General features: G+C 34.9%; 1 protein-coding gene across 5 annotated transcripts in view; it reads left to right on the top strand.

Annotated features, from left to right (window-relative positions):
- LOC105144863 (uncharacterized) overlaps nt 1-17,398 on the top strand; it is a 246,697-nt gene that overhangs the window by 165,838 nt on the left and 63,461 nt on the right. The window lies entirely within an intron of this gene.

A 17,398-nucleotide genomic window follows, 5' to 3' on the forward strand; every position in this document is an offset into this window, starting at 1 on the left:
CGACTGGAATAATATCTCGTTATTTGTTTTCTGAAAAAATTAATTTATGACCAACTATTTATCTTCTTTGAATTTATTGCTAGAAAATTATTAATTGCTAAATATTTTCGGCTCGAAATATCGCAAGAAATAACACTTTCTATATATATATTCCAGATCCATATATATATATATATATATTGTATATTGAATCTGGAATATTTTACATTACATATTAATAGCATTATATTATTCAGCTTTATATATTCTTACAAGGAAACACATCGTATCTAAAGTTACTGGTCGTGGATCCAATTTACCGAAGTTAGTAGCCGTAAGCCTTGCTTGCCTTAGACTCACACTGATCCGATAATGACGACGATGGTGACGATGATCGCGTGCCTTCTCAAATTTTGATGAGCTTTCAATATGTTGTATTTTGCATTGAGAATCCCATTTGATTAAAATAATTTCTTGTTTGGATATGAGCAAATAAATCCTTGATTGTTGCAATAAAATAATTTAGTTAAAGCAAAAAGTTTGATTATTGTGTAATATTCTATACTTGTTTCCGATGACACAAGTAAATCGTTAAAATAATCAAATTTTTTTCCTTCAACTAAATTGTTTTGAGATTAGTTGAGTTAACCAAATGGAATTCTCAGGGTAGACTCGCATAAGAGATATATTTTTTATTTGTGCCTACATGTACTTTCAGAGGTTGAAATATCTCTACTAAAAAAATTGATTACTTTTTTTTCAAATATCGCCGATATAAAAAGAAAAATTTTTTAAAATAAAAATTGTAAGTGATTTTTAGAAGATCCTATAATAATAAAAAAAAAATTATTTAAATAAAATGTTTATTTATAAACTAAAAATTTTAAACAAATTTTGTATGATTATTGTACAATTCTTTTGAAACCGTTTTTAACTTTTATTAAAAATTTTTTTTCATCTTTTACAGTTTCGATATTCACTTTGAAAGAAAACAACTAATTTTTTTTGCGAAAGAATGTTTTACCTCGTGCATTATATGAATAAAAATATGTATCCCTTGTTTTGATCTAAAATATAATATTAAATATTAAATATTAAATCGTCAAAATCAGAGAACACTTCCGAGTGTTTCCTTGTCATAAAGTATCCGTCATTAGGATCGCGATTTGAAAACAACGGATACGTCTAATTAATTTTTCTTTCTCTTTTGAGAGGAACATGCTGAATTAAGTTTACGGATTTCCTCTTCCCGCATAAAATTGCGTACACAAGCATGTTAGTCGGGATACAAACAGGGGAATTCTTTTTATCTCTTGCACGACGCATTCTGGCCGGATATGTAATGTTGATTTCCGGCAGCTCGTTAGTCGCCACGAGCTCGAGCAGCCCCTCCTTCGATCGGTATCTTCGTCTCGTCGGCGGCGACGCATAACGCTCGTACGCACCTAACTTGCTTGCGGCGCGGTGAGATGAGAGCTGACACGAAATCAATTACATAAGTTCATATGCATAGAATGCGAACCGATAGTCTGCATGATGCACGTGCGTGCATGCGCCAATACTGCGTTCCGTTGCGTGCATCGGAAAAAGTTTTGCTTGAAAAAAAAAAAGGAGATTACATAGAGGAAAAAAATACTTAAAATGTTACATTAGAAACTCGTGACATGCAGTTAGTAAAATAATGGATCATTAACAAGGTAAATTTATTCAAATAAAAAGTGTGAGTAATTTCAAATGCAAATGAAAGAAAGAATGCCATTTCCTGCAGTAATATTTTTTTTTATATACGATGGATGTGTGTGATTCTACAAAATATATTAAAATATCATATTTTTCTATTTTTATCAAAGTATGTAGGATTGGAATAAAATTGTAATTGAAATGGAAGTTAGTTGCAAGAATTCCTCCTTATCTTATCTATTCGTAAATTGAACAGAAAGACATTAATGAATAAATGATGAAGATGCGCGACGATATTTTTTTCTATTTTCGTCCAAATAGAAACTTCAAAGAATCAATATCGCCTTGACGTGCTTTACGTATTTGCTTCCGTTTTATTCTATGTTGGGGTAGACTATCGCCGTGACACTTGAATAAATAAATCCGCTTCTTGAACGCGACGGGAACGTTATTGTAAAATACGAGCTTTGGTTTCTGTCGTGAACCTCCGCGCGAGCGTTACGCGCATACGTATATCTGAAAATAAACGCGAAGCGAAAAATATCGTTTGAGAGATACGGCAGAGCGCCATAAATAAATCTCGTCTCGTGCGCGTTTCATTCCCCCGATCCACAGCCATCAAAAGTTGTGCATTATTTTTCCTCGAAGAGATCTACCAACGTTATCGTATTTTACAGTCGACCGGACACGACGAATGTCGGATGGCTTTTCTTATTGGGTGTGCACGACAAATTTTTCTCTCAAAAACTGGATCTTATTTAACTCTGATTATCGTACTTGCCATGAGAACATACACCTTTCAAATTCAGTTTTTCATTTTCTAGTTAATTTATGATTAACGTGATGATAATGTAAAAATGGTAAATATTTTTTTAGTTATACTAACTCTAAAAAATATTGATATGGATTTATGCGGTGTTAAATCCTCATCAATATATATATAATTCTTATTATCATGTGTTATCATATGACAAAAGATTTTTATTATACAACTAAAACATGAATTTTCAAACATCCATTAAACTTTAAATAGGTAGATGAGGTGTTTTAAAACATCCCAAACAAATTTGATCTTTATAGTTATATTTTTAATAACATACATAGAATTAAATTTATATTATTTGTACTTTTGGGAGAGAGAGAGAGAAAGAGAGATTTATTCACCTACTTAAAGGTTAAATTTAATTTTTTGTATTAATATAAAATTAACGTAGAGCACTAATTATAGTGACGATTCGTATTAGCTCTAATTTTGTTAAACAAAAAAATGTTAAACAAGGAATCCAAATTTTGTTTAATTTTTAATTCTCACTATGTTAATAGTTGCTTTCCAATTACATTAAAATTCAGGTAATTCTCACTTATGACGTTACAACTCAGTTCAATGTACGTTCCATCTCATTCTGACGAATAAAATAAACTGAATCTCACTGAAATAAGTTTTTATAATGTGTTCTAGATCGTGAACTTTATTGTGAGTCTTCTTAAAGGCTGCAGCACAGGCTTTTGTATAACACATAAGTCATAATGAGCTTTCTATAAGTTATTACCTAAGCTTTTAAGTCTTAAGCCACAAGAAAACCAATCAAGTCAAATATGAGAAGAATAATCGACTATGGTTGGTCAATTTCTTATGGCTTAAGCTTAAGTAATGACTTATTGTAGATAACCCATAACAGAATCAATTAATTAGAATATGAAATGAAGAATTCTGATTAATTGATTTTCTTATACCTTACGCGTTACGCAAAGTCTATACTGCGGCTTTAACTTATATTAAAAGTGAGTTATAAACACACCTGTGTGTTACAATTTTCAAAAAAATAAGAAAGTAAAATAATAACATTGTTATAATATAAAATGCTTACTGAGTCATAACTTTAGTATTACTTGTGTTAAAAATGGAAAACAATTATTATTAACATTAGTGAATTATATAGATACCGTATAATGTTAAAATTTACATCAATATTATTTAGAGTGCATGATATGCAAGGTGATAATTTTGTAATGAGTTAACTTTTAAAGTTATCGCTACCATACCATCAGTTTAGTCATCTATCATAGCTAAAAAAAAAACCACAATTTTTACATACATTATCATCAAGTTAAGTGAAGTGAAGTCGAAACTATAACTCAACTGAAAAATGGAAAAACCGAGCCTTAATGTCGCGCATTTTTAATATTCAGTCTTTTGAGTCTTTTGAAATATTTTAAATACAGTCGAATAGTAAACTCATCGTTCGCTCGAATTCAAGCGAGCTTTTGCTCGAGAATTTTCGCAGAATTTTAATCATAATTTTAATCAGCGAAGTATCAAAAATTTCAACCATCAAATCGTACGGAGTTAGTAAACGTCATCGGCTTCATATTTCGCGAGGAATACTTGACGAATGTATTACATTGGAATTGCTGTAGCGTGTACGCAGGACATTGTGTACACGCGCGGAGTCGTGAAATCCGCGCGTTTTCCAACGGAACCTCGATGTATCTCTCGCCTTGGCACACATCGGGGCCCGTCGTCGTTCTCGTCATCGTCGCACCGCACGTACGTGCTCGTTCGCAACCTTGTTCGCGAGTCGTATTACGCCGGACACGTATTCGCGCGTCAATCAACTCGCGTACGTGTCGCGGATGCGCTCGCGGATCGTCGTCCCGGCTCGGTTCGGCTGCAACAAAATTGGGAGGACACGCGCGTACGCAGCGTGTACGCACCCGCAGCGGAAAATCCAATGAGTGTACACGTCACAGTGTTAACTGTTAAATGTTCCGGTTAACTGTAATGACGTTCCTTCGTGCGCTCTAAAGAGAAAGAAGGAGAAGGATTCTCGCAGTCGCGGAGAAAGAGAGTTTACTAGCGGCAACAAAGTTGTGTACTCGCGAAGATTGCAGCTTTGAAGTTCGGATCGTAAATATCAATCTTGCAAGAATAGGAATAAGAAAAATTCTGCTATAAATTGAGTAAAACGTTCTATTTTAAATAATTTTTCCAATCATCCTCAACGTTACCGACATTTTAAATGCTAAAAAATTTTTTTTTCATGTCTTGTATTGCTATGTCACTTTTTATCTATTTACATATGCAAACCGTGCACACTCTGCAAGCTGTAATTTTAAATGCAAATTTTACGTATCGATTTCACAGACAAATACTGTATAGATTACGATAAATATACTCTTTGTTGGTATAATAGACACTACGTGATGTTTCAATATATAGATTTCGCCGAGGGTATAAAGTTCAACCAAGATAGAAATTGGCACGAACTATTTCTACTCTTTGTACGATGATTGCAACGAGTATTTTCACTTGGCGTCTCTCTTCGTCGCTATTCACGGTTCATGGCAGCCGCTTTGTCGAAGCCGTTTTGAAAGTATACCGACACGTCGATATACAACCGATTGACTCGCATCATCTATTATTTACCGCCCGATTCGGCGAGTGACATCGATACGACTGCTCGCCATTGTAATAACGGCGTCATTATTTTTGCACACTACGATTTGCCGGTGATATTATTAATGATCACCGTGCTATCCGAGAGAGGTAATATTTAACGAACGTATATTCATGTGCAAACAAGCGATATGTAATCTCTGTCCCCGCAGTCTATTGTTTTCCAACCTCATAGTTTTCATAGGTATTTCCAGATTTTGTTTCAAAGTGTATTCTATCTTCAATTCACTACTCTTTACTTTTAACTTTCGATTATCAGACTTCTATTTATTTTTAATTCTTAAAATTTAATGACGATTAATTCTTATTGTTTGTTTCAAAAATTTTTCCAAAGAGTCCTCGATTCTCTTGAATATTCCATCCCATTTCTCAATACATTCTGGACGAATTCGAAAAGTATCATGAAGGGGATAAATTCAGATTAAAAATTAAGGACCATTGCGTGACTATGACGATCTCGTTTAATCTTGTGTCGATGGATTTTAATAATTTGGATGTGCGGTTATATATATAATTGAGAGCCGTGATGAACGAGTGGATTAACGCACGGGGGAGGATCTGCTTGACGTGCCGTTTGATAAATATTTTTGATCGCGCCCCCGTCGACTCGGAATTGACGCTCATCGATGTCGAAAGGGGTGCGGAGGTTGGGCGAAAGCCGGGGGACATGGCATGGTGGCTTGAGCAAAGTGGCATCGTCGACTGCTCTATGCACCGAAGGGAATAATCCGTTATATCCCTAGTATAAAGAGAGAGGGAGAGAGAGAGAGAGAGTGTTATGGGTTCTCAAATTTGCTCCATATGTATAAAAGTGTTCTGTACTATTCTAATAATATTTAAGCAATTGAGACAAAGCTTTTATTTATTTATTTCTATATAATATATATTTTTTAATGATCTATTACAATTGAGTGTTGGAATTTTTTTTTTTTTTTTTTAAGGAAGTTTTCTGTAAATTAAGAACGTTGATTTATATTGTAATTGTTGAAACTTAATTTTTACAAGTGAAGTAAACACAAATGTATCGAGGAAGATACCGAGAGAGACTATGTTACTAGCAGATTCATATAGATTTTTTTTTACTGCTATATTATATAATAATAATATAATAAAGGTGGCTTAATTAATATGATGAGTAAATTTGCTATTAGGTAAAATCGTTTTAGCGATATATAAATCCTTATAAAACTCGTTAAACCAAAAGTTTAAATTGTTTACTGCGAAAGCACAGTTAATTAAAAGTTTCATTACTCTCATGTTCATTCGAGATGCTATTAAAAACCGCGTTGTCCGGCGTTTCCGCTAGTTACATCATGAGGAGTCAGTATATGTCGATAAAAAGGGCTGGGTGATTAATCACAAGTTTTAATTGTCATAAACTTTCGGGTCAATCGAATTATCGGTTTTCGTGTCAGTCTTTCTCTCTCTCTCTCTCTCTCTTTCTTGCTATCTTTCTCTGTCGATGTTGCAAATGTTTATTCTGCGTCGCTTTATTATTCATCGCTTGTCCCGTGCTCATAAACTGCTTATAAATATCGGATATACAAGAGTTTTCCAATTAAATGAACCGAACTCACAAACGTCATCTGTCTCTCTCTCCCTCCCTCCCTCTCCTCTCTCTCTCTATCCCTCCTCCTCCGCGTATCCCTTTAACTCACGTCGCCAGAAAAGCAACAGCGGAATAAACAGATTACATTCTCCCCGGAACACATTTTTGCCCCGAAATTTACTCCACGATACACACCCATGTTCCCGCACGATGTCATCCACCCATGTTCAACCCTTCTTCCGCGTTGTCCCCACTCTCGTGAACGTCGCGACGTCGTCGATGCAGACTGCACAGTGCCATCTTCGTGTCCGCGCTTTCGCCTTTCCTCCTTTTCCACCGAGCGAATTTCCCGAAGTAATTCCTACGTCACCTTTTCTACTCTTTTAAGATTCTCCCTCTCTCTCTCTCTCTCTCTCTCGTACACACACTTGGCTCACCAGGTTACTTCGTTGGGCAAGTTTTGTCTGTGATGGTCGACGAGCCCCTAGAAGCGCACCGACGGGATGTCTATGTAGTGTTGGTACACCAGAGCCGGCTCTGGATCTTTTACCACCCCTGATAAACGAATCGTGTTACTAGAGAGCTCTGTTTCCGAAGAGAATCACATATTTGTTAAGCTTAGAACACATAAAAGCAAAATCCACAGTTTGAAAGTTTTTTAATTACTGTGAGCTTCACTCCATATTTGTTTTTATGTATTGAATCTTTACATTTTGTTATTTTCTGGTAAAAATACATTTATAAATATTTATATCTAGTAAAATAGTATTTAGAATTTCCAAATTGGAAGAATGTAGGAATTTTAGTCAAATTATATGCGTGTCAAGCTTGTTTCAATTTTTGCATTTTGCAAGATGGAGAATACGAATTTTATTGGAATATCCCTTGTTTATTTTTCTTTTTTATATAATAGAATATATTGTTATGTCCAATATTTCTTCAATTTAACGCTGTATCACTTTTTCTCTTACAATTTGTAACATGTTTCATTTGCTTACTTTAAAAACAGCAATTGTTCACGAGCGATTCATTTATCCTTCATTTGTTTTTTTCTCGTATTATCACATTTCAAGTACGAAAAAGTTTCAAGAAACAAATACATACTTATTTTGAAAAACGAGAAATTAAGTTTTGCTCGTGTAATTATGAAGTATAAAACTAAAAATTATCTTGAATGAAATAAGCATTACTACTGATATTCGCGAACAATAGAGGAAGATGAAGAAATACGTCCATCAAAAATATCCGCTTTCGCAAGTTTCTATGCATTATTGGAAAAATGTCAACTGATAGAAACAGCAGTCTCAGAATTGTTAGAAAAGCGAAAAACATCTCGTTTCGCATCTTTTTCGTGTATTTTAAACAAAATGTCACTTTTTGCCAATTTTTCCCAGATTTTACTTTTATATCTTTTCAATGGTTATTTATTTACTCAAATATATGGATCTAAACTCGATTCCGTGGCTTCTAGATCCGACCCTGGTCGGTAGCGTCGCTACCACCGGTGGTTTGAGTGAAATTGGGATGGTCGGGAGAGAGGGAGAGAGGGAGAGAGAGAGAGAGAGAGAGAGAGAGAAAGAGAGAGAGAGAGAGAGAGAGAGAGAGAGAGAGAGAGAGAGAGAGAGCTGGTGGCTGCTCCTACGACTGTGTGTCGGTGGGGAAATGTTGCAGGAGCGGCAACGGGGGTGCAAACGGCCTGGGCATGGAGGGCGAGAGGAGCGGTCGACTGGGGAGGGAGGGCGGGGGTGAAATCAATACTCTGCGGTCTCCGCCCCCGGGAGTACACGGATGAATACACGGACAAACACGAGCGCCGACGAGGGTAGCTCGTCGGATTTCGCCCGTGGTAGTGCGCCGTTCCGCGTTCCGTTTTCGCCCTTTTCCCTCGTCCTCTGCCGCGCATCTGCGAACCCTTCCCATCCTCCTTCGCGTGTCTCCCTCTCTTTCTCTTCCTCTCGCCCGCCAGCAACCCCCTTTCGCCACCGCATGTCGTCGCTGCTTCCCGCTCGTTATAGTTGACTGTCTTACTAGTCGAGGATGTCGACATGCGAAATGCCGTCGAAAGTGGGATTGGCAGTCGGCCAATCGCGATCATCGAAGACGCCGTTTGCGGTCGTTTGGGGATAAATAACAGGGATGAATTGCAAAATCGCTTCGATGCGTTCTTTCTTTTTTCCCCCATTGCGCGAAAAAAAAAATTATTCTTCAAAAGTGATCCCTCGGCGCGCATTTTTTTATTTTCCATTTCGCATGCGGCAGTAACAAAAGCAACTAATGCAATGTGATGAAATAACAGAATTGTTAACGGAATGCAATCGAGTTGTGGCTTCAAAAACATCAATTTCGCGTTTTATACACTTTTCAGATTGTCGTCGTTTGTTTGTAATAAAAGATTTTGTGATGAACAATTTTCCTTTCTGAAGCTTTCTACGGTTTAATTTTTTAAACGCTTTTGATTTTGTCAGAGACGAAAAGCTGGTACTTTGATAATCCATTTTCTCTTTTTATATATTTTATTCCAGATAATGAGCCCAGTACTTCTGATCGCAATTAAAAATACGGTTACATTTTCATTTTTTATTTCATAGTGCATATTTAAGAAATATTATATGAAATTTATTTTCAAAAAGATCTCTCTCTCTCTCTCTCGTATAATGATATTTTTTTAGGATTCTCATTTATATTTTTCTTATGATATAAGCAAAATGTTCATTGTTATTACGCTAAAATTTTCGCTGGTTAGTTCGTATGTATTCCCTTGAGGGATTTCGAGCACATACCCGTGAAATTCGAGAACCAACGGGATTTTAAAACACCGCTCTTCTCATTGCGGCGAACATTATCTCCACTTAGTGGATAAAATTCCTTTTTTTTTAGCACTGCCACCATCCGCCGCGGAGGTGGCTTTAAAATTTACTTCGCGCACGCCGGAAGGAAAGTCCGTCTGATGCCGTTTCAGAATTATGACGCGGGTTGTAAAGCACGGACGGCAGGAGAGAATGAAAGAGAAAGAAAGAGAGAAATGTGCTTTCATCCGAACGACATTCTAAAAAGATCTTTCATAGTCGCGGCAAGCGCCGTTAGCCCTTTTTCTCGGTCACCGCTCCCGTCCCTTTCACGCGACATCGCTTCGCGATAATGCAAGCGAAAAACCAGTGCTCTTTGAATCGACATCTTTTTGCCAAAGCTGTGATCGCAAAATCAAAGATATTTGTATCCAAAACATTTTATTTACCGATACGCAGTGATACGCGACACGCTTACGTGTTCGTTCGTTTTGTACGACACGTCAAAAATATATGCTTTATCGTATCATATAGATATCGATAAATAAATCATTCCGAACATTAATGTGTCGATACAATTTTTATATCACAATGGCTTTATATTTCTTAATTACGGGAAGACTTTAGACCCCGTAATGTTTTTCTGCGAGCTATTCAGATGGTCAGAATAAATGTACAGAAAAAAGAAATATTAATTGCATTCTGAAAAGAAAAAAAAAACAAAAATTTCTATTCAAAGTAAACTAGATATAAATTTATTGGATTATATTTTAATTTTTTCAAACAAGTTTTTCTTTGATTTGTAAATGTAATAATTAAGATAAAATGAGAAAATTTTCATTTAAAATATAAAATTGTATTAAATATAAATATTGATTTTATTGAACTTTTACACATATATATATATATATATGTACATATATTCTTTATAAATAAAAATTTTCAATTTCAGTCACTTTTTGTAGAAATTATACATTCTTAAACAAATTTAATATTTCCGATATTATTCTTTTTTTTAATTGATACTCTTCTTTATATGTTTAACAATTGATATTATATTTTTTGCGAATCGATTATTGCGTTATTTTATTTCGTTACATTTATCGGTTATCATTGGTTACTTTCTTTTTCGTCTACTCTGAATTTTTGACAAAATGTTAATTTTGATATGATTCGCGAGGATACAATCCGCTATTAAACGATGATCAGGAGAGCAGTTAAAGACGGGTGCAGCGATAGGGAGAGCCGCAGTATTATTACCCGATGCTCCTATCTGCTGCATCAATGTATCGATTCTCGATTTTCGATATACGATATCCCCGTTTGCGATCGGTTTTATGGCTGGTGGACGCGATTTTGCCCTCGTCGCACCGCAAAGCCGCAACTTCCATCAGCCAGCTCGACGATATCAACGGCGCGCGGCGGACGGCGAGTATTCACGTTCGATATTTCGAGTACATCTATCTCGCACGTAACTTCGCGTTTTCGAATGAATTTGTCGACTGCCTTCAATGATATTGACATGATGTCTCGGGAATGTTGCGTATTTCTCGATACATTGAGATTGGAAAAGGTTCTTGGAAAAATCATGGATAATAAATAACAAATCTGTACACTGTTAAATCTATAATATAATTTAACTTAATTTAAATCGCGACTACTTCTCTTATTCAATATCGTTATTTTATACTAAATTAATGAGTAAAATATTGAGTAGGAGTTTTACTTAAGTAAATGAGTAAAAGACTTAAATTAGGTTAAATTTGATTATAGATTTAATAGGACAATACACTTTAAAAAATTAGATATGTATTTAACACCATGCGATGTCTGTAATTCTCTTATCTTAATATTCATATCAATGTGTGGATTTAAAACCTCTGATGTTTGTATCATATCATTATGATGTGGATTTAAAATGTATGTAGTATTAACACCAACACGACGAGAGATTATATAATCACATAGTGCTAAATCCCGTACATCCATATTTTTTAGAGTGTAACATAAAAGAATAATATTTGCGTTTGATAACTATTATCACATTGAGGAAACAAGTAATTGAAACTTCGCCCAACATATAACAAGTCTCATTGCCATTTTTGAGTAGAGTTTTTTTAAAGATACAGATACAGATAAGAAGAAAATTTTGTTAGCCTTGCATGCATTCTGAATTTTCGAGAAAGATTGTAGGAGAAGATCTGAGCATAGAAAGAATTTTAAAAGTGCGTAAACATAATTTCTAAAAGTAGGATGTGTTGAGATAATTGGGGTATGCAGGTACTTTTGACTGCGCAGATGTAAATACGTGGAAAAAAGTAAACTTGACGTGTCGAAAAGCCCATAGATGCCACACCCTCGGGGCAAGACGACGCTCGCGTATGCACACCCAAGCGTAGCGACTCGCACACAAACACGAGGGTTGGTTGGGAGGTACCATGGAGCAAAAGGAAAGGGCGAAGCGAGAGAGAGAAATGAGGGAGAAGGAGAAAGAGTCTCGGAATACCATTCTGCTTACTGAGACACTCGCTCAGGAACAGTTTCAGATGTCTGCGCGTAAGAAGACAGGCTTAAAAATCGTGATCTCTTCACACGTATGTTTAATTTTTCATTGTTTTATATTTATTTCTTGCCAATAATTAACACGTATTATTTCCACGTATTTATTACAATTTTAAAATACATACCGCGTTTTGAAATTAAAATGTAATATCAATGGAAGAATTTTGCATATCACAATGATGCATTGAGAGAAAAATTTGAAAAAAAAAATAAGAGAAAAATGGTCACAATTATTATAATTTAACTATAATTTATTATCATTTTTTGGGACAATCATATAAAATAGTATATTAATCCGGTGCAATTTTTATCCAACATTTTTGCAATACTTTTTTTCTTGCTTATAACTTTTTTTTTATTAATAAAGATACACGTATTTGTTTGATATCGTTTGATATGTTTTTTAATGTGACATTTTGATTGAGAAAAAATTCTTTACAATATATTCATTTTATGAAAGTTATAAGCAATTGAATTGAGTTGAGTATACCATATCCAAATGTGTCGTTCCCGTAGCACTGAAGAATTAATATTGAATATGTTGAATATGGTAAAAGACATATAATCAAGATCTAATAGCTTACACGTTTATGTTGTTTATCTGAAATACATAAAAGCATTGCATGACATATCCTGAAGCAGCTATCTTTCTGATTACCGTCTGATAAGCTGCCACTGTGTTTCATCCCCTTGCTCGTTGTGAGAGACGTACGCAAACAGTCGCGAAGGGATGAGACGTTGCTGATTATAAGGGGCAGAGAGTGCGTATTGAGAGTGCGAGATTTCAAGAGAATGAAATCCGCCATGAGAGAACGATTGCGAACTAAGAGTGCTCATTGTGCGCGCGTGTATGCCGAGGGTGAAGCGAAGGGCTGAAGTACGAGGGACTCGAGGAAACGGCGAGGAGTTTTCGAGGGTGTCAAGGGTGTCCGCAGGGAAATCGACGATTCTCCCCTTCTAGAGCCGAGGGTACGAATAATACGAATTTCTCGAGAAGGAAGGTTCATGATGAGCGATCATGGTAATTAAGCGTCTGTTGTAATTAAAACGCCTCTTGCTTTCAACCCCGCTCTTTTTTACTGTGTCTTCTTCCCTTAGCAGCTATCTCTTTTCAACTCTCGATTGCGATTCAATGGTAGATAAAAACGGTTAAGATAAAACGGTGTCTTATTGTGGTATTCGATAATTGAATATATTAATTCGCGATTCGATATTATAGATTGTACAATAGATGGATTATATGGATGAATGCTGTCTTATGCTCCCGAAGAAAGTGATCATAAAAAAAGTATTACACAGATGGAGATTGTGATTGTACTTAGGGACATGTTTCATCTTGGAACACACTAATTATTTTTTATAATAATAATAAAATTTTTAATGTTGGCTGCTCAATCATGTTACGTTATTTTTTAACTAACGTAACATAACTGAGCAACCAACATTAACAATTTTATTATTAAAAAAATAATTAGTGCTTTCAAAGTATAACATGTTCCTAGGTATCACAGCCTTCCCTGAAACATTCTTCTTATGCAATTATCCCACACAAATATTGCAAATGAAATTATTTCTGAAATAGCAAAAATATTTTTTTTATATCTCTTTTAGTTTTTTCATTTCCATAATAAAATCTAGACCTTTAAAAATATACGAGGAAGATTCAAGAATTATTCTCTTTTGTATTTACGGATAAAGGGCTAAATTATCAATGTAAAGAAAATAAATGGTAACTTCCTGTCGTTCAATTCGTTGTAAAGAGAATTTTATTGCAGCTGGAAGTCTGAAAGTGACACTGATTTAAGATTCTTTCATTCTCCTCTAATACATTTTGGCCGTTCAGAGATAGGGATGCGTTTTCGATCGAATCAGAATGATTCCTCAATCCCTTCCTCGATAACTCCGAGATGCCTATCTCCTGCGCATCGCACAGGAGAGGGTAAAGCCGACAAGCTTCAATCGAGAACAGTAGATTACCATTACAAGGAAAGGGGCAACAGAGTGGTTCTCCAACATGTTGAGTTCTCTCTCTTTCTCTCTTTTTCTCTCAGAACTGTTTGAATATTAATCGACTCGTTTGACTTATTTATCATTCCTTTCGTGCCACAGGCACGAACGGTACTACCGAATCTACGACATACCCGGAGGGTAGAGAACTCTTTTCAAGGGACATAAAACGACTGTTCCACGACCGCAAGTGAGACAGCCGAGGGGTAGTGTGTGTTGCTTTGCACATAGGGTGTCTCGAAACGACTCTCGTCATGCATTATGAACGAGCGTAGGAACAGGGCGGAGGCTGAGATTAATTTTATCGCGACTACACGCGGATTCTGTGCCTTTTATAGCGTCGATCGAATAAACGTGACACACATTCAGAATGAATGGCATGTTATTAAAATAAATACTGTAATTTGTTAGTAAGAGGATAGATGGAATTTTCAACAGTAAATTGATAATTTTACTTAAATAACATAATGATTGTTAATTGACTCAAATAGCAACTGTTTATAAAAATGCAAGTCACGCCGTTAAATCGGTTAAATAGATCTCGAAAATCGTAACGAGTATTCTCCTAACAAGTGCTCTTCTGTATACAAAACTATTTATATTATTTTTTAATAACGATCCACTCATATATTTTTGTGTTAAAATTTTATGTTAAATTTTTAATATATCCGAGTATTAATTTAACATAACGAGATTATATTTTTCATTTTATTAAATTAATGTTCAACATTTTTTAGTCCACATAACATGATTTTTAAATTTTTGAAAAAGTGAACAAACAATATAAAAAAATAACTTTAAATCAGAAATTCTAAGATAAATAAATATAATATGTTATTTTAATATATGTGTTAATTTTAATGAAAAAATATGCTTCCATACAGTTTGCTTAAATTCTAAGATAAATGAATATAATTTATGTTAATTTAACATATCATAAATGTTAATTTTACTAAAAAAAAAAAAATGTGCTTCCATAGTTTACTTACAAACTGTGTCAGTGTTACATTTTTTGTATAAATTTGTTTACATAATATACATTATTTTTGAGCATATTCATCTTGTCTGAAATTAATATAAAAATATGAGTGGGTCGTCCGGAACACGTGAAATGTATGAAATTTAACACAAATTTTCGAATTTTATTTTGTGATACAACGTTTACACGTGTAAATTAGGAAGCTATACATTCTACGTGTGATTCATCTCCGTAGTTGGATTCGCTCTTTACGACGTTCCTCGTCTCAACGAAAAATTTCTTGAACATCTTGTGATATATGACGTACGACTGCGATCGAATGCGTGTGCGGTCGTGCCTTGGGTTGTACGGCGGTATAAGGTGAACATGACGAATAATTTATCGACATGGTCTAACCACCCTTCTCGCGTGTATCGTGTGCGCTGCGTGGTCGTCGACTAGGTTTTAGGGTCCCGTCATCGCGGTTAAGCTCGTTACACCCGAGCACGCGAGCAGCTTAGTCATGCGTGTCTCTTACGCAAACACGACCGCGCCCGTACGCTACGCGAAATTACTCATTTGTCGCCTTAATCGCCGCTTTTGTGTCGCGTTTCGCAGCCCGAAACATCGAGGGGGATGGTCGTTAATCGGCCGTGTCCACGCGAGACCTTCTTTAATGTTCGATAGCGCAGTCACGCGTATATCTCACAATACATTAGACAATTCCTGATGATTTCCGTAATAATACCGTAATAACGCCGCAGCGCTGTTTTCCGGTGAGTTTTACGGGAATTAATAGAAACATTTGATTGATAAAATATTTTTTTTTAAATAGATAATAAATAATAAGTAGTAAAATGATTGCTACAAAATATTTAATAAAAGTAGACATTATGAGAATAATGAGAAGTAGTAAAATGAATACTAAGTTGTATAATATATACACAGTTGGAAAGTTTGTGTTAATTAACATTTCACATATCTTAAACGATCCACTTAATTTTTGTTAATTTAATACAAGAATATGTTAGAAAGTAACAAGAATATTATATAAAAATGTAATACAATTTATAAGCTATCATATTTTTTCAAAATTTACATTTGTAATATGTTAAATTAACACGTTTTGTTCATGTATAGAATTCATATTTAAAAAAAATATTTGTATGTTATTTGTTCACGTACTGATACATTATTATTTTATTACTAAGACATGTTAAATATCAATTTATCACAAAATATTCAAATAACACTATTGTATTGTGTTAAATTAACAGTCAGATATATTACAAATTTAATAAAATTTTAACGAGGACTTGAGTAATGTTTTTAATAAAAATGTTTTTATTGTATAAAAAATGAAACTATTATATGAAATAATTATTTATTTTTTTACGTTTAATAAATTTCTAGAGCTTATCAAAAATAATTGTATTCTTTATCTATAAGGACAATATCTAATCAAAATATTTTTAAAACTTGTCTAATTGGAAAATTCTTAGATAAGAGCGATAACTTTTAAGGCAACTTACTTTACGAACCTATTGTGAGAAAATTGATACAAGAAATACTCCATTTCATGCCATTTTGTCCTAGAATTCTCAAGCTCGCAAAATTGGAAAAATGATGGGCGGAAAGAGCGCCGGAGATGTAATGCGGCAAGGAGCATCGGGAACTCTATTTGAGTTATGGTTCTTCCCACGTCGTACAATCGTCGGGAGGCTCGTATTCACGTTCCTTATGTTCCTTCTCTGCCTCACGTCTCTGTGTATCGTACATGTGTATCTACCGCCGTGAGGAACACAGCACACGAAGCGATTATCTGTGTAAACTGAGAAGATACGGGTTGGAAGGGATCTTCATAGACATGTCGTTTCAATCTCATAAAAAACGATTTGCTTGACGAATTTAGAGTCGAAAACTGGTATTCATAGTCGAGTCTTAATATTTAAGACTGTCTTAAGTACAGTTTTAAGATGTCATATGCCAATCAGAAGACTGTATAGCATCTTAAGACATACTTGAGACAATCTTAAAATAAGAACGGACTATGTATATCGAATACCCAAGATCATTTCTTGTTAAAAATTAGAGAGAGAGAGGGAGAGAGAGAGAATGTGTGTATTAGCAGCTATGGATTTGAAGTTATGTAATTAAAATCTTGATGAATGGACTTTTTATAAAAATTCCTGTGATATCACTGTGATATTCAAACAACTCGTCATTTTGCACGCTTTGACTTCCGTTATCTGTAATTCATGGACAATGCGCAATTCTCGGGACATTCTGTGTACGCGAATGAATACAGGGCACAGGAGTAACGGAATGGAATGCGAATCGCGCCCGGATTTTCATCGCGACTCTCGTTGACTTTGAAAAATAGAGCTGGAATGTGGGTAATATAAAACGGAGCATCCTAA

Source organism: Acromyrmex echinatior, chromosome 18, assembly GCF_024713525.1.
Source record: "Acromyrmex echinatior isolate Ae372 chromosome 18, ASM2471352v2, whole genome shotgun sequence".
In the NCBI taxonomy this organism is placed as follows: domain Eukaryota; kingdom Metazoa; phylum Arthropoda; class Insecta; order Hymenoptera; family Formicidae; genus Acromyrmex; species Acromyrmex echinatior.